Raw genomic sequence first — 25,758 nt, forward strand, 5'->3', positions numbered from 1 at the left:
CACATGTCCTAATCTCTGTCCTTCCAATGCAGTCATATGGCCAGGGATGGTGGCTCATGCCTGTAATTCCAGCACTTTGGGATTACAGCCAAAGTGGGTGGATCACTTGAGTCAAGGAGTTCAAGACCAGCCTGGGCAACATAGCAAGACCCTGTCTCTATTTGTTTTTAAGTTAAAAAAAAAAAAGTACATGTATATATATATGAAAACAATCAGTCAGTGGTGACATTATTATGACTAAGTAATTACTACTCCTCAGAGCTGATTAACATAGTAAATTAGGATTTCTTTCCCTTTCCTGCATACCTTTTGTTTTCTTCAGAGTTGACAACTCCTTTTGTTTTTCCTGGTGTTTGCATAGTTTTTTATTAACTTGTTAATTCAGCATTCAAAATGGCCACCAGCTGTCTAACCAGAGTTAGACACATTAATACACAGTAGTCTATCAGATTCATTTCCATGAACAAATGTTTCACGGAGTTTTCTGCTCTTCTCCAATCGGGACTAGCCACCATCTCTGCCTGGGTCATGGCTGTCATCCTGGGCTTTTCCACAATCTTCATTTTGGAAATTTCCTTGGGAGCTTTCCATTTTGTGTCTTTTCTTTTCTTTGTTCGTCCCCTCATTTTGTTTGGTATCTACATCCTTTAGGAATTTTCTGGGAAAAAATGTGCAGGAGTATAATTTTGTACCCTTGTGGCTCTTCCTTCCTGGGCTTGTTTCCCACAGAGTGGAGGTTTTTAATGTCTTTTCTAGAGGGTATAAAGCCAGATGCAGCTTACTGGGAGATCGTGGGAGATGACGGCTAGAGGACCTCAGCATTAACTATGGAAATGTTCTCTTACTCCTCCTGTTTTCAGCTGTGCCTCATGCCCCTCATCTCTGAGCTGAGACTTCTCTTTATCTCCAGGCTTTGGCCATGGTCAGGACTGGGTGGTTGCCTAGCAGTATGGAGTGGAGGCGGGGATGTGGGGTTCTAATGCCTCTGAAAGAACTGCTTTCACTTAGAAATCCTTATTTCTGGCCTATCTTTTTACTCACTTCCAGAAGTACCTGATGCTACCAGTTCCTGAGGCTTCTGAGGGTTCTGCTGTGTAAATCAAGTTGGTTCTCAGCTTTTCTCAATGCCAGCTTAAGAATCCTTACTTCTCCTGCTAAGTTGGTGACCACTTGTCTACCTGCTTTCCAGCTTCCAGAATGTTGTGGCAAGACTCTTATCCCTTCTCTAGTTCGCTCCATCCCATGGCTTTGCGCTCTCTAGATGCTTGTCTTCATCATCTTTCCTTACCCGGGAATTCAAAGCCCCTGCTCCCTCCCCAGTCACAGGTATCTCATGCTGAGAGTGGGCAGGCACTATGTGCGTGAGTCATTTCTCAGCCACAGAGCGTCTCAGAGAGAAAGAAAATGAGCTTCTGATGTGAAGTCAACACATTTCCAACACCAGAGTCAAGACATCTGAGATCAAGACTGACTCAGCCACAATCTCCCTGGGCAACCTTGAGCAAGTCATTTCACCTTTGTTGCTGGATGTCAGTGTCCCATCAGTAAAGCAAAGCACATGCCCCCTGCAACTTTCCATGGAGGTAAGGAGAATCAAATGAGATGATGTGGAGATACAGCTCTCTCTAATTTCAGGTACCACATAGCTATCTGGATTAACATTACTGGTCTTGAATCCAGGAAGTGCCAAGTATGTACCTGTGCTGGGTCTTCAAAATTCAGAGATGGGCAAGACCTCCCTTCTCTCTTTTCCTGGGGAAGTTCATGGCAAAGCAGAGGAGGTAGATGAATGAACAGAGGTCTACCGTACAGTGGAATAAGCAAGGTTGTAGATTGCATTGAGGGCATAGAAGAGAGAGACACTACCACTGCCAGCCGGGGTCAGGGAGCAGTAGGGCTTCATGGGAATTGGGCAGGAGTGCATCAGTCAGAGGAGGAGAACACTTTTCAAGACAGAGAGACTAATATGAGCGAAAGAAAAGAGATGTGCATCTTTCATGCAGGAGCAGAGAGCTGCAGCTTCATGGGGCTGGAGCTTGGCAGCCAAGGGACCACCTTGCACCTGCAAGTCAGAGATGGGGTGTGACCTCGGTATGGCATAGCCGGATCTGCCTGTGGGTAGGTTGTCCCTGACAGTAAGTTGAAGGGGGACCTGGAGAAAGACCAGTTGAAGCTCACAGTTCTGTCAGGATAGTATTCCCCTAATCATGGGGAAAGCAATGTGGTCCCAAGCACAGCAAGAGCAGGTGCGACAGAGAGAAGACTGTGGGTTTCTAGAAGTCAAAGCATCAATACTTGGTAGTTAGCTTGTTTGGGGGGATAAGAACAGTTGGAGGATGTAGCTTGACTCTTGGGCATCAGCTCTGATGGCTGGCTGGCTGGGGGGGCTGTTTGCCAAGCCAGGGAATACAGATGAAGGTAGAGGAAGGGCAAAGGGAAAGGAGAGGAGGTCAAGGGCTTGAATGATACAAGAGTGGGTGACAACGAGAAAGAAGAAAGTGTGACTCATGGGAGAGGCTAGAGGTAGCAGCCGTTTCGGTGTCAGTCATTCAAGCATAACCACTACCACTATCACCTCTGCTGTCACGATCACTACCATCACCATCATCCTCACCGTCGTCATCACCACCCTCATCATGACCACTACCACCACCATCACCATTACCTCCACCACCATCTGCCATGACTACCATCACCACCACCATCCCCACCCCACCGCCACTATTCATTCCCACCACCTCCAGCGCCACTGCTGCCACTGCCACCGCCATCCTCATAGAGATTACTTACATTCCCCCGACTTCACAGAAATTTGTCTCTCTTCCAGGTCAGAGAGAAACCACCTGGGCCCATGCCTGCCCCATGCTGGGTATTCAGAAACTATGAATAATACTTCCAACTGGTGACAGACATCGGTGTCAAAAACTGAGTCCCTGCCCCCCTGCGCAGCTCATCCAGCCTGCCCAAGTTTCTCTTGAGTGGTTTGTTCATTCACCCTCAGCCAGCGCCTGTGTCTGCAGACTGCAGTCTGCCACCTTCACTTCAGCCAAATATGCTGAGCCAGGGTGCGCCCTTCTCACAGTGGCCAGGCTCTCATGCTCCTCATCCCTGTGTGAATGGGTCAATGCTGAAGGTGCAAGTGGCCCCTTCTGCTGTCTCTCCCCTGCCTGCTCTGAACTTCTATCCCCTCTAAATGCCCGCCTCCTACACCTTCCCTGCCAACCCTTCCCTGGTCTTCCAGACTTCCTGCTTCAGAATCAGTGACTCCCCTTCTTTCTCCTCTGAACTCTCCTTCCACCATCAGCCTCACCCGGGAACACGCTTCTCCTCTGAGGCTATGTCCTCCCACAGGGCCCTCCTGCCAGAGGCCCCTTGGTAGTGGCACGTTTGTGTAGTGAGCCCCGGGTCCTCCTGAAGTTTCTCCAGATTCCAGATTTCACAGATATGCTCTGAATCCCTCATAGCTCTTTATCCAGAATAGGTGTTCATGATTTGTTGGTTAAATGACTGAGTGAATTCATTTCATGGCTGTCCAGCAGCTGTAAATTCTTGTTTATTTGGGAGTTAAGCTCAGAGAAATGGAAAGGTATGTCCTACATCCTTCTGTGTCCTCTTCAACTGAACCCGTCCCTTCCTCATCTTGCCATGGCAGCAGGCTCTCACACCTCCTTTGGAGTCAGGCTTCAACGTGCACCAGCTGTGTGACCACAAGCAGGCCACCGGCTCCTCTGAGTCTCAACTTCTTCATCTGTAAAATGGGACTATGTCGCCAACATGAAATGACGTAGCATATACACGTTGACTGGGAAATCGCCTTGCATAAACTAAGTGTGAGACACATTTTCATTATCTCTTTATTTCCCTACCTCACGACCTATCCCCCACAGGTTTTATAATTGTTATTTACTATCATTCCCAAAACTGGTTTCTCAAGTTTCTTTGGGGTCTCCTTGGCCAAGTGGGGGGGGTCCATTCAGTCAGTTAGGGGAGTTAGATTTTATTTTTGATTTACAGAGACTGTATCAGATATGCTGTGAATCTCTCATAGCTCTTTATCCATCATAGGTGCTCAACGAATGTTGATTAAATGACTGAGTGAATTGATTTCATGGCTGTCCAGCAGCTGTAAATTCTTGTTCATTTGGGAGTTAAGCTCAGAGAAATGAGAAGCTACATCCTATATCCTTCTGTGTCCTCTTCAACCAATTCACACTAGTGGGGGATAGTTCACCCCTGTCTCCCTCCAACTGTGTGGATATATCAGGGCTGGCTGAATTGGAAAAGGTGTCAGTTCCATTGGGCTCATAAATGAGCCTCAGCTAATCAGAGGTGGCTTCCTGGAGAAGGTAAGATTCAACCTGCAGTTTTGCAGCCCCACTGCACGTAGAATCAGTTGGGGGCTTTAAAACCCCAATGTCCATAGGTCAATGAAATAAGGATCTCTGGGGCTGGGGTAGAGACATCAGCAATTGTTGCAACTCCCAGGTGACTATTGGTGGCTGAGTTTGAAAACCTCTGGGTTAGAGGCTGGTTTTGAAAGACTGGAGTGACCCATGGGAGGGGCAGGAGGGTATCTGCCCTGCGGGGAGTGCTGCCACTCTTCTCTCACAGATGCCTGTGTTCTCTTTTTCTTTCTTTCTCTCTCTCTCTTTTTTTAAACTCACCTCCAGCTCACTTTCCCTCCTGACTAGTGGGAACATTGCTTTCCAGAGCCTGCATTAATAATGCCATGTATCCCCAGGGACATTATGAGCTTCTCTCTGTTCAGGGCCCCCTTGCCCGCCCATCGAAGGCCACGGGCGCAAGGAGGGGATGGGCGTGGTTTACGTGGTAACTTCAATTAAGACAAATGTCAGCTCCTTCTCTGCAGGCTGCCCACACTCACCCGGTCATGTAGCTCCTGCTCGGCGTGGGAGAGCAAGAATGCTTTGCTGTAGCTGTCAGTCTCCCATGGAAGCAGTCAGAAAAAAGCAGAAGGAGATGGTGAGCAAGAGGGCAGGGTGGGCCCCAGCACCCTGCTGGGAGGAGGCTCCCAGATCCCATTTCTCCTTAGAAAAACCCTATAGGGGCCACACTTAGAAGCTACCTTCAGGGGCTCTGGCAGGTCCTAGTCCCAGGGGCTACCCAGGGCTGGCTGTTTTTTTCTCTGAGCCTACTCGAGGGACATCCACAAGCTGAAGGAGACCCTCAACCAAAGTGAGGCCCCTGGACCAGCAGCTTTGACCTCTCCTGGAGGATTACCAGAAATGCAGAGCCTCAGGCCCGCCCAGCCCTCCTCAGTTAGAACCTGCATGTGAACAAGACACATATACGGACATTTGAGAAGCGCTGGGAATATGAAACTATACTCAGGAAAGATGAACAGCTGCAGCATGCTGGGGACAGGAGCTCACCATGGTGCCAGGGGTCAAAGCCTAGCTCTGCTCAGCCCCTCCTGGATTGCCATGGGCAGGTCACTTCAGCACCCAGTTGCCCAGTCTGTAGAATGGGGGCATAATGCCTCCATGTAGGGTGAGCAAGTCAAGGACACTCATGAAAACATTAACGAATGTAGATTGCTGTAATGACACAAGAAAGAAAAATAATGGTAGGCGGGGTGTGGTGGCTTATGCCTGCAATTTCAGAACTTTGGGAGGCTGAGGAGGGTGAATCACTTGAGATCAGAAGTTTGAGACCAGCCTGGCCAACCTGGTGAAACCCTATCTCTACTAAAAATACAAAAATTAGCTGGATGTGGTGGCATGCGCCTGTAATCTCAGGTACTTGGGAGGCTGAGGCAGGAGAATCGCCTGAACCTAGGAGGTGGAGGTTACAGTGAGCTGAGATCGGCCACTGCACTCCAGCCTGGGTGACAGAGTAGGACTCTGTCTTAAAAAAAAAAAAAAAAAGGATAATCAGAGCCGATGTGTGTTAGGCACTGGAATTGTGCCAGGACAGTGCCAATGGCTTTGTGTAAATTATCTCACTTAACTCTCATAGTATTTCACTGAAGCGCTCATTATCCCCATTTGTAAATGGTGGCTCAGGTTGGTAATATAATCTACTCAACTTCACACAGATAGTAAAAGCTGGAGCCCCTTGGAACCTGGTGCTTTCTAATTCCAGAGCATCCATGTTTAGCCATTATACAATTACTACAGTTTCCCTTCAAGACCACATGCTACTGCTACCTTCCCGAAAGCAAAGGCTTCCTCACCCAGCCATCCTCGGGCTCCCTCCCAACTATCAGGATATCACCACAGGGATAAATGGCATTGCATTACAAGTCAGAAGGCTGGTGCCAGGTCCAGCTCCACCCCAGCGAGCTTGCAAGGCTGTTCATTGCACTTTGCATCGGAGACGGGCAGCGTTCTGCTCATCTCAGCTTCCTATCACCCCCGTAAGACTGCTCAGGTCACAAGAGAGAATAACCATGGGAGTTCTTTGAAAGATACAGAACAGAGTGGTGAATACAGTGGACTTTGGAGTCAGAGAAACCGAGAGTTCAAATTCCAACTCTGCCATTTCTTGTGGATGCAGGCAAGTTACTGGAATCTCTGTGGACCTTGGTTTACACCTTTATAAAATGGAAATAATAAAAATATGCTTCCTAAGCTTGAACAGATTAGAGAAGGCTTGTTTAGAGGTTCTGGCACAATGCCTGGCACACAGTAGGCACTCAATCAGTGGTAACTGCTCTTCTTTACCATCTTCACCATCATCATCATCAAACTATTTCCTATAAAGAACTGCAGGGAGTCCTGTGGGGTCAAATCAAGGAGGGACTGGCTATGCTCATTGTGCCAACAGGCTCTCCTGGGCTGATGTGCTTGGCCAGGTGCCCAGAGCAGGGCCTGGAGTGGACGTGGGGTTTTGGAAACTCCGTAACCAATGATTGCCTAGTTAGCACAGTACAAGAGAGTTGCCAGATTATCCGAAGAAACTTAAAGCGTCGGGTTTTTTGTTATTTAGATTAATTTCTATGGAAATTACTTCTAGAATTTTCCTTTTCACATTTCCCTATCATCTTGCCCTCAGCCTTTTCATAACAACTTGCAGTCATGCCCAGGAACCAGCTGGTCACACTGCGCTGTGATACAGGATGCCCGTGGTGCTCTGGACAGTGCAGAGATCCAGAGGGCAAGGATGGTTACAGGTAGCCAGCAGCACATCCAGCTGGTGGCTCTGGCCTTGCAGTTCAGACACTGAAGGCCCCTGTTAAAATGGGAACATCTGAGTGGGAAGCACATTAAGTCATCGTGCTTCATGCCTTCCTGAACAAACGAGAGAGAATTGATTTCTTGGATTGACAGCAGGTATTTGGCTAGGCCTCAAAGTAGGGGTGGCCTCAGTCTGAGAAGCAGCAAGAGAGGGAAGAATAGGACTGGACCTTGGGGCTACATGTGGCGCAGACAGGAAGGGATTCAGACCATCGCCGTGAGTTTGGTAGTTTAAAAGAGTCCAGTTAGGGTGGCCGAGGGGTGAACTCTTATTGTCATCAGTGAAAACACTCTGGATCCAGGGGCAACATATGATTGTCTGTAAATGGGTATGTTCAGAAAAGGCTTAAATGCTGATTGAGGGCCAAGAGCCCCTGCTTCCCACAAGATAAAATCCCCACTGCTCAGCCTGGCGTACAAGATCCCTCTTGATCTATCTAGTGGCCTTTATCTCTATCTCTATTTTTATCTATAAAATAGCTTTTTTAAGCCAGTGATCTGGATGAAGACATGGAAAGCATATGCATTAAATTTGCAGATGACTCAAAGCTGGAGGGGATGAGAGAATTAAGGTTCAAGATGATCTCGACAGTCAAGAATGCTGGGTCAAAAGCAACCAGATGAAATGTAGCATCAATAAATCTCATGTCTTGAACACAGTTTCCAAAAGTCGGTTGCACAAGAACAGGATGAGGGAGACCTGGCTGGACTGCAATTCACATAAAAAGAAGATCAGGAGGTTTTAGTCTGCCTCAAGTTCAACATGAGCCAGCTGAGTGATGCGGCGGGCTGGGGAGGGAAAAGAAACTTACAAAACACTCCAGCGAAAGCTTATGTTGTGTTAACCCTTGGTGATGAGGGGAGAGAGAGATGACACTCTACCATGGAGTGCGAGACCCAGAAGGGATAGTAACTATAAGAGTTGATCCTTACTGAGAACTCAACACGCACCAAGAAGTACATGAGTTCATAAAATCGTCACAACAGCCCTATGAGGTTATAGGCCAGGAGAGCAGGGTGCAGAGGGTGGATTTGCTTGCTTGTCCTAGGTCACACAGCTAGTGGGTGGTGGATCTGTGCTCCTGACCAGCCCACTCTGCTGCCTTTCTGTGAGACAACACCTTGTCTACTTTCTCTTCCCCATTTCACAGATGAGGAGACAGGACCGGAACTGTGAGGACAATCTGTCTATTATTAGGCAATGAGTTGACTGCAGACTGAGGCTCTCCTGGGACCCTCTTCAGCCCTCCTTCCCTCTGCCATGCTGGTTGGCTGCCATCCTGTTAGAGGGCTGAATGCTTACCCTTAAAGACCTAAAGCCTTTATTCAATTTCATGCAGTGTTTACTCCACAGTGGATTCCACCTTACCCTGCCTTATCATACATAGTAGAATGCAGAAGATTTAGCTGTTCCTCCATCCTGCTGTCATCCCACTCAAAGATGACAATGACCACAGCTCACTGAACTCCGGTGAGATATTCACAGTAGAGAGGACCTTCTACCAAGTGCCTCCATTTATGTTTTGATGTGTTTTTAAAAACGGTTTTCCAGTTAAACTGCTCATGGCCACCTCTCAGTCCTCTACTCCTTTCTAATTTGCCATAATTAACTAGGCTTTCAAGCTAAACAGAACATTCATTGTGTATCTGCTATGTGCCAGGCACATTGCCGGATCTTCCAAATATATTATTTCAGTTAAAATTATAACATCGTGAGGTAGGTTATTATTATCCTGATATCACAAAGAGAAAATTGACTGAAAAGGGTGACTATGCTAGTTTCCCCAGAATGGAGTGATCTCCCAAGACATGGGATTTGCAGTTTTAAAACCAGGACACATGGCTGGGTGCAGTGGCTCATGCCTGCAATCCCAGCACTTTGGGAGGCTGAGGTAGGTGGATCATGAGGTCAAGAAATCAAGACCATCCTGGCCAACATGGTGAAACCCCTTCTCTACTAAAAATACAAAAATTAGCTGGGCGTGGTGGTGCATACCTGTAATCCCAGCTACTTGGGAGGCTGAGGCAGGAGAATTGCTTGAACCTGGGAGGTGGAGGTTGCAGTGAGACGAGATTGCACTACTGTACTTAAAAAAAAAAACACAAAAAACAAAAAAAAAAAACAGGACAGGCCCAGGCATTTTGGGATGGGTTGATCACCTTAGACACTAACTTTCCTGAGGCTCACACAGCTAGAAAGTGGCTGAGCAAGGATTTAAAATCAGTTCTCCTGATACCAAATAAATCTTGACAGAAATGAATGTGAAGGAAGAATAAATAATAGATTCTGGGTGACTTTCTGACCTCTGCTCAGCCTCTTTAAAGACTTGTTTTGCTTACTTCCTTATTTTCAGTTCTATGTCAGAAAACCAAGTTCCTGCCTGTGTGAAACAAAGAGGAGAGTGTCTACTTCCTGGGGCAGTTCTGAGCCCTGAGTGTTTAGAAAGAACTAGAACATTGGCTGGCATGGCATGGGTTCAAGAGAACTTCATTCCTTCCCTCTTCCCTTGCTTGCATGGCCTGGAGAGCTAAGCTGAGTTCTAGAGCTGAGGAATTAATGGCACAGGGCTCAGATCTTAGAAAGCAATTCAGCGGTAGCGCTGTGATGAATTTGGGGGTATTGCATGTTAGGATGGATACTGACCAACTAGGATATGTTCGACATCGCAAGGAAAGGTGACCCCGGTGACGAGGGGCCGATGAATGAAGCCCCCCAAGGAACTGAGAAAGGAGAGACAACGGAAGGCAGACAGGGAGGCTGAGTTCTAGCCTTTAATATTCTGTCATGGGAAATAAGATCCCCGAGCTGTGAGGCCCTAGAGACCCATCTAAAACCAAGGCCAAAGTTACTGGGAGGCAGTTCTGGCTCAATGTCAGAAGAAATTTCCAACGATAAGATCAACAGAAGGCACTTTCTCAGAGGAGGATGTCCTTCCTTCCCATCACAGGGACCTGCAAGGGGAGGCTGGGTGACTCCCGCCAACGGCTCTGTGGAGGGCGTTCCTATAGTGAATAGAAGGCTGGACTAGATGAGCTCTCAGCTCCCTTGCAATTCTAGGACCCTCCAGCCGACATTGGCTCCCTTCCCTACAACTATAAATATTTGTGCATTCCCAAGTTATACAGTGGAGCTCTTGGCTTGCAAAGGTCAGGACGACAAGGAACACTTTGCTTACTGTTTCTTTAGGCTGTGTTGCCAAGATTTCTTGTCATCTGTGTTTGGAGTGGATGCACGCTGCAGGAGATAGGTAGATAGATTTGGTGAAGGGAGGATTATTCAAGAGGAAAGCATGCAAATGAAGATCATTCAAGAAAGCAGAAGCCAACCCAGAAAGGCAAGGACGCTTCCTCTGTATGGCCAGCAGGAGACCTGGCTCTCCTGGTGTAGGTTCAGCCTTGGAGGCTTATGTCCCCTTCCATGGGGCTTTCTATGGGAGTCATAAGGATTACCCCCAACTCAACTCACTGCTGTGGGACAATACCCTTTGGCTTTGATCCATTGACTAATTCTCCATGCCCATCTATGGGGATGGGAATGGAGGGGAGGATCACGTGGTAGGTCAGGTTTTGGGGCCCACAGAAGCAGGCCAGAGTTTCAGCTCCTTCCTTGGGAGCTGGTGCGGGGCAGGGTGGGGAGATGATGGGAGCAGATGGTGGTTGGAAGTTTGAAGAGAGCCTGATTTTTGTTGGTGACCTCTTGTTTTTCTCACTCCGGCTCCGCCACCACTGTGCTGTCATCCCCTGAAAACCATCTAAGCAGGTTACTTCATACCTTTCAGAGGAGCTGCTCCCGCTGTCCATCAACACGCCCTACCTTCCCAGGAGTGTGTCCTTTCCCGCATGCCATTTTCTGGCCCAGAAAGTTGATCTTCTCTCTGCACTTCAGCTTCCCCATCTGAAAATGGGGGTAAAAATAGCATCTGGGCCAGGTTAGCCTACATACTGGTCTTCCCCATTAGACTGGAGCTCCTTAGACTGGGCAGAAACAGGTCTTACTCTGTCCTGGGCGGATAGCACAATGTCTGGCACCTGGCAAGGCTACAGAAACTACTGCTACCCAAATGAAAGGAAAAATGAATAGATTAGAAAGCTGCTCAATGGTCGGGGGACCTGACCTGGTGCTTATTATGATGGTGTTGTGTCCCAGCCTCAAGAGACCTGCTCCTTTCTGCACCTCCACCTCTACCCCTCCCTTCACCTTTACATCGTTGGAGAGACATTTCACTTTCCCACTGTGCCAAAACATTTTAGATTTGGAAAATAGCAATCATTTAGGAAAATGGGTAATGACCAAGGGCTCAATCATGGAAAACATGTAACTCCTTGAGTCTTACTGAAATGTCAAAGACTTGATTGGAGTGAGCCCAGTCCCTGGTGATCTGCAGAAAATATGATCTGTTTGTCCTAGAGGGGAAAGAAGGATCACTCTTTATTTACAAACCAGCCAGGCTAATCCCTTCTGACAATATGGGAAGTCATTCTGCTCGGCTGAAGCACTATTTCAGGGCTCCCTTAAGGAAGAACTATCTTCTACTCAATTAAAGCAAAGCCTGAACTTGTTTTGACCCCGTGATTCCACAGCCAGGAAAGCAGGCTCAGCTCCTTCCAGCAGGGTGACCACCCCGGTTCCAGGCTGAGCTCTTTTTCTTCAGGACGTTTCAAGTATTTACTGGGGTGAGAAAGTGGGGAGTGGAAAACATCCCTCCCTGGTTCCTTCAACCTGCCCCCACCTTGGGGGCTGGGAAAGAGAGCTGCTGGAGAGGGAGATGGGTAGGTAAGGTGTCCCTCAGGCCACCTCGGGCTGCCCACCTCCTTGAGGAGAGCCCAGGAGTCAGAATCAATGAGCAGCCACCAGCGGCAGGCAGGGGGGCCCTGAAAGGCCTTGAACACCCCACCTGCTTCCCCTGTCCTGCTCTATGTAGGTCAGTGCCTCCAACTCAGACCTGCCTTCCAAGCCCTGCCTCTGTCTGTAGGAGTGAGCAGTAGGATTATTTAGTGGAGACCAAAGCAAGACGGGTTGCACAGATGATCTTACTGGAAAACCACACACTCAGCCAGTCCCCCTTCCCCTCCTCTTCCCCAAGCCCCACCAGCCCCCAGGGAGGGAAAGAGCTTAGGCAGGCCAACTGCTGTAGGAAGGGGTACTTTAGCTGGGAAGATCATCTATATAGAAAAGCATAATTTTCTTCTGGCTCCTCTCAATTACAAAATAATAAGATTGTTAAAAATCCAATAGCATGAATGTCAATATTGGCAGGGACAGCCGCAGGAAATTTAATTGCACAATGGGTGCCAGTGAAAGATGGTATGTGCTCTTCTCGGCTTTTCTTAATTCTAATTAGGATAAAATTTACTGATCTTACAGACTCACAAACAGAGGCTTGTCATTCCGCCAGGATTGGATCCTAACGCTCTTGGCTTCCTTTTCTGAGCCTCTTGCCTTTTCCTTTTTTCCTTCCTCCAAACATCATCCGTGATTGGGACTTTGAGCTGATTTGAACATCAGCTCTCTGGTTTCTTTGGCATGTCAGAGGGCCAGATGTTTTCTATTTGAGAGCAAATTGACACATTAAATTACACTGTGCAAACATTAAAGCCAGCCGAGGGTAAACAGGCCGAGATTCATTGAATTTTACGGGTCACAATAATGTTTATGTAATTTAACAAATTCCTGCCGTGCTGCTGAGTCTCTCCAAGAAGTATTAATGTAAGAAAGATGAGACCTGCCCCGAGGCTCTCGTCCCATCCACCTCATGGTGGCCTCTCAGAACCCTTGCCCAGCAGGTTTCTGAGCTGAGTAACTGAGTTCCTCTGTGCAGAATCACTGCTTAGTCTGGCTCTGTCTTAAAGACATGGCCTAGTTTCATCCACATGAAGCCTGATAAAATGCTCTTGGCACTGGACGTCTGTTGGGTTTGCCTGTCGGGGTTGCCTCCACTCCTACTTTTGATAGCAGCCCTATAATTTTTCCCTAGGAACCATCATCCCATCCCATTTTCAGTTTCCCCTGTTCCTCTGGGGCAGATCCCACTCTCCAGCTCCAGTGATGAGCATGTGTCCCAGGCCTGGTCTATCAGGGCCTGGCATCCCGCCCCTGGCCTTGGTGATTGGTTCAGAGATGGGAACGAGATCACATCTGGGCCAATGAGCATCCACCCCAGCACTTTCACAAAACTGGCAGGATAAGAAGCTCTCCTTCCACTGGTCTTAAACGGCAAAATGTTAAGTTGGGAGCTGCTGGGCGCCATCTTGCCACCAGTTGGAAATGGCTGTTGGGAATGAGGCCAACACAGAAGAAAACACAAAAGGAGAAGGGCAAATTCCCAGTGAGATTTTTTGAGCCCCTGGGTCCACTTACAGCTGAAGTCTACACCTGGGCGTGTTGATTGTGCGAGTTAATAAATCCGCTGTTTTGGTTAAGCTAGTTTGAGTTGAATTTCTGTCGTTTGCACCTTTTCTTCAACAAAACTAAAGATTCCCCTGAAGGGCTCTGTAGAGACTAGGACCTCCCGCCATATTTCATACAACACTGGACTCCATGCTCACCTCTGATTCCCTAAAGCTTTCCTAGGACTCCCTCCGCCTCCTCTCCAGTCAGGCTGTTCTATTCCTAAGCATGTGCTGCGTAGCTCATCTTGCTGCCATTTTATTTTCCTCCCATTGCCTGCAGTGCCATCGTCCCCCAGCTACCATCCATGCTCCAGGGCCAGGCTAGATTCTCCTCTCCACAAAGATAACTCCCTATGACTCAGCACTCCCTCCTCTTAACTCCCAAAGAGTTCAGGAGGTTCCACTGTTCCTGGCCCTTACTTATAGAAATTAAATATTATATTAATTATATTAATGTTTTGTTGCTCCTTGTATTGTATCTTGTGCCTTCTCTTCTGTCCACTTATAGCTAGAAAAATGTCTGGCATAAATCTGGGCAAATGAAATCACAGATTATTAGTGTATTTAAAGGTACCTTACAGATCATAAAAATCACCCTGCTTCCACAATTCGATGGGTGAGGAAACTGAGACTCAGAGAAGTGAATTTACCGGCCCAAGGTCACACAGCTTGTTTATTCCCAGCCCAGAGATAAAATCCCAGCTCAGTGTTCTTTCCACAACACGGAGCTCTATCAATTTGCTTGATTGATTTTCCAGTGAAGCGTATGTGGAGTTTGAATTGGGTTGGCATCTTACCATCTACTAATGGTACTAAGTCAGCACATTCAGAAGAAAGAACAGTAGACTTTACAGAATCAAGAAGATATGTCTTCAAGTTTCAGCTGGGCCACGTGGCCTCGGACAAGTCCTTTCACCCTTCTCGATCTCTATTTTCACAACCGCAAAAATGAGGGTCTTGAACTAGGTCCCAGGCCAAGTCCTTTTTTGTGAGCCGCCTCCCAGTGATTGATGGGGCAGCCCACAGCGCTGTGTGGGAAGGATCTGAAAGTGTATCTGAGCTCAGCAGGAAGAAGCGCTGTGAGTGATCAGCACTGTCTCTCTCGAGTTTGGGAGCCGGGGTCGGGGAATGTCAGCCAGCCCTCCAGGTTTTGCTTGTTTAGATAATTTTTGAGGTCTTTCCTATTCTGTCATTCGAGGTCATTTAAGTCCTAGTGAAAATGCAAACACAGAGCTCAGATACAACTTCAGGACCCCCATCCTGTTCTACCAAGAGTGGGCTGCTCTCTCACACAGACAGTACCATGAAACATCTGGACTGCAAGACCCACAGCTGCACCCAACAAAGTTCACTTGGCCTGATCATGGATCCACTGAGAAACTGAAATTTGGGATGTGAATTTGGTGGAGCTGGTGTGGACTGGGTCAAGCTTAAGAAAGGACACAAGATCATGGAGAGAAGTGGATGGTTGGGGAAGTCGGGGGCCTGAGAACTCACTTGTATGTTTGCAGTGTTCAGCCGCTGGCAACAGACGTCCTCCTGACATCCCAGGGGAAGCATGGGCCTTGTACAGAGAACCCCGCAACTCTGGTACGGGCTCCCCCAGAAGGCCAGGGGCCAGCACACACAGGCCACTGTCAGGAGCAGACATTCGATGGATAAACTTCTGAGGTGTCAGAGAGGGCCGGGCTCAAGGGCTCCATCCTGCCTCTGAAGGTCTGGACTTTCACTGGGAGCTCTTTCTTCCTTATTTTATGTAACCTTCAAATGGAGATCATAGTCCTAATGCTGCAATGCTATACTGACTGAAATAATTTATATAAAGTGCTCAACACAGACAGCCTGGTAAATGCTCACTATGTACTTTTTTCCTTCACCCCAACTTTATTTCTGTCTGACAACACTCAAACATTCATTTAACAAGACTGCTCCTGTGTGCTGTGTGAGCTAGAGTTGCAAAGTTAAGTGAGACACATTACTCCAAATGTACGAAAGAAAAGAGAGAAAGAGAGGAAGAGAGAAAAAGAAAGAAAGAAAAAGAAAAGAAGGGAAGGAAGAAAGAAAGGAAGAAAGAAAGAAATATTAGCTCATAGAAGTAATTACCTTCAGGCATAGCTGTATCCAGAAACTCAAGTGACAGCATTGAAGATTGCCATCTCTCTCTCTCTACCCCCACCCACCGCAACCCCTTTTATCTCTCCTACTGTCTCTCTCCGTGTCACAGGCAAGATAAGTATTGGAAGTCCTGCCACTTAACAAGCCCAGAGAAGAAGGAAGGCAGGCTTCTGACTGGCCTGGCTTGGGTCATGTGGCCAGGGAGCAGGCAGGATCAGCCCTGTCCAATCCTCATGGAAAGAGTTCTCTATAGGAAGGAAAAGGTTCTACTCTAAGAGGCAACAAGTAAGAACAGCTTAATGGAGTAAAACCACAGATGTTATTTACACCATTGTTTCTGGAGAGGAGGCATTTCCTCTTTTAGGAAACTCTCGGATGCACACTGGAGTCCCTCTGGATTTTCATACCAAGTGGGCCCTCTTCCCCTTCCTTCTCCCCGACTCCCTCACCCCCACCCCCGTGAGGCAGCGATGATTACAATTCCTGGTTGACACTTAGTCCCTGCCTGTCCAGGGGCAGGGAGCCAACGGCAGCGTAACGGGCAGGTCTCTGGATCTCTAGTTTTCCCCGGAGAGCATAATGACATGCTGCTGACCGCACCGGCTGTGGACCAGGGCCCGGCGGTGCAGATGCTTCTGAGGCTTGCGGTTTTGTTCTTGCCAATGTCAACTTCTTTCTGTCTAACTTTAGAAATCCATGGTTGGCGTCCCTTGCATCAAAGAAGTCAAAGTATTCAACTCCAGAGGGTGTGTATTTTTAAAATGACAACAACAACAACAAAATCAAAACAAAACCAGAAAGAGAGGGAAAAAAAAAATCCAATGATCTTTTGGAGTCAGAGAGACTATGCAGAGAAAGCCCCGGGCTTCACGGAAATTCTCCATGATGGTGGTGAGCCTAAATTAAACATATCTCCTCTGTTTTTAAAGCTAAAAAAAAATCCTAAATGACCTTTAATTAGTAGACCCACTTCTTTCCTTCCCATCAAAGCCAAGTGTTTTATGCAGAGCTACATTTCCTAAAAAGGCCCGGGGCTGGAAGCTGAGCTCCTTCACCTTGGACACGATTCTGCCCTGCAGACAGCATTCCTCCCTGTCCTCACGGCTGATGAGTGTTGGTAGGAGAACAAAGCAGGGAAAGAGTGTCCAGGAGATGTCCCCACCCCAGGAAGAGGGAAATCTGGCCAAATTCCCACTTTGTGCTTTCACTTGCTATGCCAATTTGAACAAGTGCGCTGAGCTTTCTTGCCTCTGTTTCCTCATCTGTTAAAAAAGTGGGGAGTGCTGATGCCTGGTTAGGCCATCTCATGGCATAAACTGCGGGCATTCTGAAAAGCACTAAACCCTCTACAAAAGGATGACATGGTTGCTAGTTGGTCCCATGCCTTCATCTCTCTTCCTCCACTTCCTTTTGTTTAAGCATCCCTCCCCCTTCCTCCTGCATCGTCCGTCTCCTTGGTTCTTCTCTTCCTTTCCCTTGTCCTGTGGGCTCGTCATCTATCTGGTTTCCCAGCAATGGGAAGCTCAAAGAGAGGCGGCGTGAAGGAAATGCTGGCACTCGGGAGGTGGGACTTCCTGAAAGGTGTCGTCACTCGGAACCTCTATTTTGTGTCTTTTCCAGGTCATCTGGCCTCCTCCCTCCTCTTGGACAAGAGCGCTGTAAAAAAGCTTTAGTTCTTTTAGATCCAACCGGCGGCGTAACCCTCCAGGAAATTTTCCTCTGTTGGCTGCCCAAGTTGGCCAGACAACTTATCCTCTGATTGGGGGAATCGCACATCAGTCCAAGGGAAGGGATATTTTTTCTGAAGGCCATGACAGCGAAGGAGAGGGAGGAGGCTTAAAATAAAACACACAGACACAGAGAAGACCAGCGCGTAACACTGATGGGCCCACTCAGACTTCAGGATTAATTTATAGACACTTCTTAAGTTGAAGTGACTCGTTCAGGCAGCTGAGGCCAAGCCAGGCTCCCAGGCTCCTTGGGCTCCCAATCTGCTGAGCCTTTCTTTCTGTAGCTCCAGCTAATGCAGAGAAAGAAAATCACTGACCACAGTCCCACTGTGACTAAGCCCTAGGTGTGGGCACTCAAGGCTCCTGGAATCAGAGTCCTATGTTTTTGTTTTTTAACTTCCTTCATTTGTCTTTTTAAAGTTGGCTCAAAATTGACACACTGTGAAATGTGCATATGTTATCTTTTGATAAACATGTATACCATGTCAACCAAGGTATAGAATAGTTCCATTGCTCCAGAAAGTTCTTTTGTGTCCCTTCCAATCATACCCACCCCAAAGGCAACCATTCTGATTTCTATCACAAGGGCTGAGTTTTGCCTACCCTAGATCTTCACATAAATGGAGAACATACTATGTTCGTTCTTTTCTGTACTGTTGCTTTTATGACGTCTGTGAGATTCATTCATGTTGTTGTGTGCACTGGTGATTTATTCCAATTTCTGCCAGGTACTGTTCCAGTATATGAAGATACCACGAATTGTTTATCCTGTGGCTGTTTGTGGACATTTCGGTTGTTTTCAGTTTATGGTTATTGTGAATAGAGCTGTAATAATGATCATTTATATACAAGTAGTTGTGTAGACATATTTTCGTTACTCCTGGATAAATACCTAGTGATGGAATTGCTAGGTCACAAGTAGGTGAACTAGTCAATTAATAAGAAATGTATAATTGAAGTGCTTGTACTATTTTACACTCGCCAGCCATGGATGAAAGTTCCAGTTGCTCCACATCCTCACCAACATTTCATGTTGTCAGTCTTTAACTATCCTGGTGTGTGTGTAATAGTAGCTCATTGTCGTCTTAATTTGCATTTCCCTGATGATGAACAATGTTGAACACTGCTTCATGTGTTTATTGGCTATTTTTATGCCCAAGGTCACAGATACATTCTCCTAGGTTTTCTTCCAAAATTCTTATAGCTTTAGCTGTTACCATTAGGTCTATGATATGTCTAGAATTAATGTTTTTGTGTGGTGATACATAGGGCTCTAAGTTTATTTTTACCATAGATTTATCCAGTTGTTTGATATTTGTTGCAAAGACTTTCATTGTGCTGTTAAGTTGGTTTAGCACTTTGGTTGAAAATCCATTCATGGTATATATGTGGGTCTCTTTCTGGTCTTTCTGTTCTTTCTATGTCTTCCCTTGTACCAATACCACACTGTCTTGATTATGTAGCTTGACAGTAAGTCTTAGAGTCAGGTCGTGTAAGTTCTCTAAATTCGTCTTTTTGGCTATTCTTTAGCTTTGTTTTTCCACATAAATTCTTAATGATATGTTTCCTGTCATTTTTTACAAAAACGTTTTTGAGATTCTCTTTTGGATTACTTTAATCCATAAATATATTTGGGAAGACTTGACACTTTAACAATATTAAGGTTTTCAATTTATGAATATGGAATAGCACCTGACTTATAAGGTCTATTTAAATGCCTTTTAGCAATATTTTGTCATTTTATGACAAACATTGTTCACATTTTGTTGTATTCATTCCTATTTTGGGTTTTCAGATATTAATGTAAAATGACTTTGAAAATTTTAATTTTTTTTTGCTGTAAGTACATAGAAAGACAGTAGATTTTTGTATGATCTTGTATCCTGTGACCTTTAAAAATTCAGTTATTAGTTGCTTTGTTGAGTTCTTAAGCTTTTCTGCATAAAAAATGATACTGTCTATAAAGGCAGTTTTACCTCTTTTGTTCAAATTTTACTGCCTTTTATTTCTTTTTTGTTCTACTATTGCACAGTCTAGTATTTCCAACACAGTGATGAATAAAGGGGGTAAAAACAGATATTCTTGACTTATTTCCATGTTGAGGGAAGCATTTAATATTTTATATTAAGTTATATTTATGTTAAGTGTGAGTTTTTGACACATACCCTTTATTAAACTGAGGAAATTATCTTCTCTTCCTAGTTTGACAAGATTTTTATTATGATTGGATGTTGAATTTGCCAGATTCTTTTTATGGATCTATGGAAATGATCACATATTTCTTTCCTTTATTTAATCAATATTGTGAATTACATTGTTGGGCTTTTCAAATGTTAAATTAACTTTACATTCCCAGGACAAACCCCTCTTGGCCATGATGTATTATCTTTTGATGTTACTAAGTTTGTTTTGTGAATTTTTTATTAAGATACATTGTATCTGTGTCTATGAAAGATATTGGGATGTACTTTCCTTCTGTCTTTGTCCATTGTGGTATCAGAATCATGCTGGCCCCATAAAGTGAGCTGAGAAGCACTGTCTCATTTTTTTTATCTTCTGAAAACATTTTTATAAGATTAATATTATTCTTTCCTAAAATATTTGATGAAATTAATGAGTGAGATCATCAGACACTGGAGTTTTCATGGTTAGAAGGTTTTTACAATAAAGTCAATCTTTTTAATAGATACAGAGCTGTTCAATTTTTTTTGTCTCTTTTTATGTCCGTTTTGGTAAGTTGTGCTTTTCAGATAATTTGTCCGTTCTACCTATGTTATAAAATTTGATAGTATTGTTGCTCATAACATTCTCCTATTATCCTTTTAGTGTTTGTAAGATCTGTTGTGATGTCACTTCTCTCTCTCTCTTCCTCTCTCTGTCTCTTTCTCCCCTGTCTCTTTCTACATATATTTATATACATACACATACACACACGTATATATTTGCAATTTATATTTCTTTTTTCTCAATTAGTCTTACTAAAGCTTTATCAATTTTGTTCATCTTTTAAAAGAATCAGCATTTTCTTTGTTAGTTTTATCCATTGCTCTTTAATTTTCTATTTATTCTTGTCATCTCTAACCTTCATTATTTCCTTCTTTCTAATTCTGTGTTTATTTTCTTTTTGTAGCTTCTTAAAGTGGATGTTTCAATCTTTGTTTCTATTATAAGCACTTAAATACACAGTTCAAGCACTATTTTAGCTGTATCCCACAAGTCTTGATATGCTGCATTTTCACTCTTATTATGTAAAATGTTTTCTAATTTTTCTTACAATAGCTTTTTATGCAAAAATGTGTTGTTAATCTCTAAGTATTTGGGAATTTTCTAAATATGTAAGTATCTTATTGCCATTGATTTCTTATTTAATTCCATTCTATTCAGAGAACATACTATATATGATTTCAATCCTTTAAAATGTGTTGATATGCATCTTTTGGGTCAGTGTTTGGTCTGTTTTATTGATTGCTTCTTTGTACCTGGAAGGAATACGTACTCTGAAGTTTTTGGGTATAGTGATTCATAAACATCAGTGAGTTCAAGGTTGTTGGTACTGTTGTTTAACTCTTCTTATGCTTGCTATTTTTTGTGGGGAGGTGCTGGTTGTTTTAACAAGTTATGAGAGAAGAATATTAATGTCTCCAACTATGGTTGTTCACTTTTCTATTTCTGTCTTTAGTTCTATATGTTTTTCTCCATATATTTTTAAACTGTTATTATATGTATACAGATTATAATTTCTATGTCTTTCTAATTAATTAACTCTGTATCATCGTGAAATGATAATTCTTGTCTTGATGCCCATCAAGGTTTCTTCTGCTAATGTGTGTATCTTTTTTAATCCTTCTACTTACATTGATCTGTGTCTTTATATTTAAACTGTGTCCACATAGTTTCCACTTCCAATGACCTCCATTACTTTTTGTAGATTTGAATTTTCTTTCATCCTGAAGAACTTCTGCTAGTAACAAATTCTTTCACTCTTTACTTATTTGAAACTGTCTTTATTCTGTCCATACTTTTGAATACTATTTTCACTTGATACAGACTACTGAGTAGATCAGTGTTTTCTTTCAGTATTTTAAAGATGCCATTTTACTTTTAGTGTCTTAAACTGTCATTCTGTTGTATTTAAGAGGCATTACTACTATAGTTTCTCTTGAGTGTGTGATATGTCTTCTTTCTTATGACTGTTTTCAATGTATCTCTTAATTTTTGGTTTTCAGCAGATTCACTATGCTGTGCCTAGGTATAGTTATTTCTCCATATTTATTTTGCTTGGGATTCACTGAGCTTCTTGCATCTGTAGATTGATGTTTTTCACCAAGTCAAAAGCTTTTCGGCCATAATTTTTTCATAATTTTTTCTGTCCCTTTTTTCCCTGTGTTTTTCAGATTGAATTTCTATTGATATGTCTCCAGGTTCACTAAATTTTTCTTCTGCAATTTCCAATCTGCTATTAAGTTCATCTAGTGAATTTTTTATTTCAATTATTTTTTTCAATTTTAATAGATTCATTCTGTTTTTTTTTAATTTCTCTTCTGAGATTCCCTATCCATTCATTGTGACCATGTATGTATTCCCTAATTTTCTTCAACACACTTAAAATAGCTGCTTTAAAATTATGATATATTAGTTCCAACATCTGAAATATCTTGGTATCTTTTCTACTGACTGTTCTTCCTCTTGGTTTTAAATCACATTTTACTTTTGTTCTAATGTCTAGTAATTTTAAAAAGTGTATATTGGACATTGTGGGTGATATGTCATCGAGACTTTGTATTCTGTCATTTTCTTTTGAATTTTCATTCTGGAGGGCAATTGAGTTGCTGGATAGTCACTTTGAACTCATGGAGGCTTGACTTTGCACTTGGTTGAACAGCATGTAATATTTAGTTTCTTTAGTTCTAGGGTGAATTCCTTAGTTCTGAAATATAAATTTTGTTCTGCTAACTTGGTAGAAATAAAACTCTGGATTTTATCTCTGCACCTGCAGTTGAGCCACAGCTGAACTCTCTGCTCAGCTTTTATGGACTTCTAACTGATGCTTCTGCTGGGTGTCTTGATGCCATTCCCATGCATCCACAGTTCAGTGGTCAGTCAATAATGTGTGAGTCATTTATATGCAGATTTTGAGGCTTCCTCTTCAGAGGTTCTTTTTCAGGATGTCTCCCCTTTAGCTCCAGGTTCTTCTGGCAAACTTGAGCTCCAACCTCTGACCCCCAAAGTCAGAAAGACTACAGTTTTCTACTTCAGTTCTAGTTACCCCATGCCATGAAAACAGGGATACTGTGCACTCAGGGGAAAAGCCAATTAAACATGAATTTCACCCAATAGGGTTATTTTCTTAAGTTCACTTTAGTTTCTGCCTCATTTTGGCAGTTATCCAATGCTTTTGAATACTTGTTTTTAATACTTTTTTCATGCATTAAAACTGTTTTTTGGGGATAGCCTAATAGAAACTATTCTGACACTACCAGCATAGGAACTTAGCCACTTCACTATCAAAGTTTGGGGAAAGTGATGCCCAGAGGGAAAGAGTGACCTGCCCAGTATCACATAGTAGTTACTGGCTGAGCCAAGTCTGGAAACCAGCTTTCTTTGCTCCTGTTCTTGCGTCTTGCCGCTAGCTGACCTTTAATGCTTTACAAAGAGCTACTGCATAAGATTCACAGCCTCAGGGATCCTCATCATAAGTATGTGGTAGAAGTCAAAAAGGAACATGAGAAATTTTGATGTCTAGTAGTTTTAGATCATTCAGAGCCATCAGGGAGCCAGACAGTAGGTTATGGAGACAGAGGCTCAGCCCGTGGGCACTAGAAGGTACCAGAAATTTCACAGTGCCATGGCTTTAAGTACCACCAAGAGGCTGCTACCTGCTCAGTTTTATATCTGTTCTCCAGACCCAGAGGTACCTTAGGCTCAATCCATTCAGAACTAAACCATCCCAGTTTTCCCCATCCATGATGCATCTTCTCCTGTGCTCCCCAGCTCTGACCAAGGTCTTAACGTCACTCTGCCTGATTGTTCAAACTAGAATCTGGGAGCTAGTTCTTACTCCTCCCCGGTTCATTGTAGAGACTGACACAGATTCCACATTCAAAAAAGCTCCCGAATCCATCTCTTCCTTTTCACCGCTCTGGCCCCTGCTTTTGTTCAGGGTTTCTTTCCTCCTCCCTGGTTTATCATGACATGTCCCACGTCTGGTTAACTCCTATGGGCACCCATGTCCTCAATTCCCCTATTGCCAGACACAGATCGATTGCTCCCTGACCTCTCCCAGTCGCTTGGGAAAAACAGGCAGATTAACATCTGCCTATAATACACAATGATAAGCCCTAATAGAAACTGTGAACTTAGAGGGCATCAAATCCCCTGCATGGGTCATCCTCCTCTCTGCCTACAGAGGAATTCTGAACAAACATCAAAGGGAGCGGGAGCTTTCTCAATTACTCCTGGGCTCTACCCCACCTTGACCCAACACCCCACCTACGCTAAGTCAGGGCACCTAAAATTGAACGTTTTGGCTTTGAGGGGGTGTGGGGAGAGAAGATAAGCTTACATTTCAAACACAAAGAGAATAAAGAACAAAAGAAGCCATCAGGTATTTTAATATTTGTGTTCATTACCACCTAAAATCAGTTTCCTAAAAATAAGGGTAAAAATTCTTCCTGACCATTCTCTCCAAGTGTCTCACTCTAAAAGTGAGGTTAAGGTTTTTAAAACTTCAGAAAGTGACAAGGGCAGAAAGCAAGATGTTGGACAAGACATAGAGCTGCTCAGCACCTTCGTTTCCTCCTCGTTAAGGACGAAGGTGATCATAATCTTCCCAGGCAGCTCGCAATGCAAGGGCCCTTAGAGAAATTCAAGATGCTGTGACAAGAGGAATTATTATATCAGACACCTTTATGTTCATTTTACCTTCTCCTAAGAGGAATCTGTGGCGTCAGCCCTCCCAGACTGATTAATATTCCAAAGACACAAAACAATTCAGAGAGAGACAGGCCTAGAAGGTTGAAGTCTTCAATATTTCCAGGAGACAATGGGAGCCATCGATAATTCTAGGAGGCAATAGGACCGTACAGAAATCCTCCTACTTGGTTTGAGTGTCCTTGATAATAAATGCCAAGACAGACTATGAGAACTGGGGGAGTGGAGACCCGTGCTCTTGTCAGGTTTAAGGTCAGCATCCCTGGAAAGGACCGCACACTCAGGAGAGAGGGGAGCATCCTGCTCTACTGTCTCCCCTACTGCCCAATGTTGGGCACGTCACATCACTGCCTGAGCCTCCGTTTCTGACCCCCTTTCCTCCTTCTCACTCTCCCATAGTCGTTGGGAGGGTAAGAGGAGATCAGGGATGTGGAAGCTCTTTGCAAACTGTAAAAGGCTTCATCCATTTACATCGTTGTCATCACCATCTGCGTGACTTGTGCTTTGGTGGAATAAGTCCATCTGTGCAAGGCAGGCCTTTGAAGGTATTCTAAGCCCTGCAGGCCTCCCGTGGGCCCTCAACATAAGCCAGTGGTGGAGTATGGTTTTTGTCAGGAAGGCTGGTGGGAGACCAGCCACGTAGCCTGCGAGCCTCAGGATGCAGGCCTGCCCCGCCAGGGCTCCTTGACCCCAAACCATCCCGGGGTCCTGCTCTGGCCTTTGCAGTCCCCAGTTTCCAACTGGCACTAGGTCTTGACGTGGTGTGGAGAAGGAGGAGGTTCTTTTTCTCTCTCTTGCAAAGGAATATCAGGAAATGCAGCAGGATTTAGATTCCCAATTGGAACAATCAAGGCTGTCTCCTTAATTGATTTCTTTTGTTTCCCTCAAGTCCTCAAAAATGTGTCGACATCCATTTGGGGCTGCCGTCCACCAGGCACACGCTGGCCAACTTTCTTCAATTAACGAGCTGAGACTGAAGTTGAAAGCCTCACTTTCCACAGCCGTGGCAGGAGATTGACCCTGCCTTGGTGACTAAACGAAATGTCAGTGCTGTGTCTGTGAAATATAAGTTCTTAAAAACTGGCCACGCCAGCGAGCTTGGGCAGCACGTCATCACTGATGACTATTGTCTTGGCAATGGCTGGACATCCTCCGACACTCACCTCCAAACTTGGCGTGTTTGCTGCCTGGGCCTTTCCTCAAGTCGGCTCTCCTCCCCAGCACGCCTTCTCTACAGCTAGGCGCTTGTCAAAACACAGCCAGGCTTCAGGACCCAGTTATTTGAATATTCATTCAACAAACATGTGTTGAGTGTTCACTGTGCACCAGACTCTTGTCATTTATTCATTCTATAAAAATTTATTAGATGAACAAGACAAACATAACCTTTATCC

Source organism: Aotus nancymaae, unplaced genomic scaffold (genome assembly GCF_030222135.1).
Source record: "Aotus nancymaae isolate 86718 unplaced genomic scaffold, 86718_ANA_hifiasm-v0.15.2.pri h1tg000003l, whole genome shotgun sequence".
Classification (NCBI taxonomy): domain Eukaryota; kingdom Metazoa; phylum Chordata; class Mammalia; order Primates; family Aotidae; genus Aotus; species Aotus nancymaae.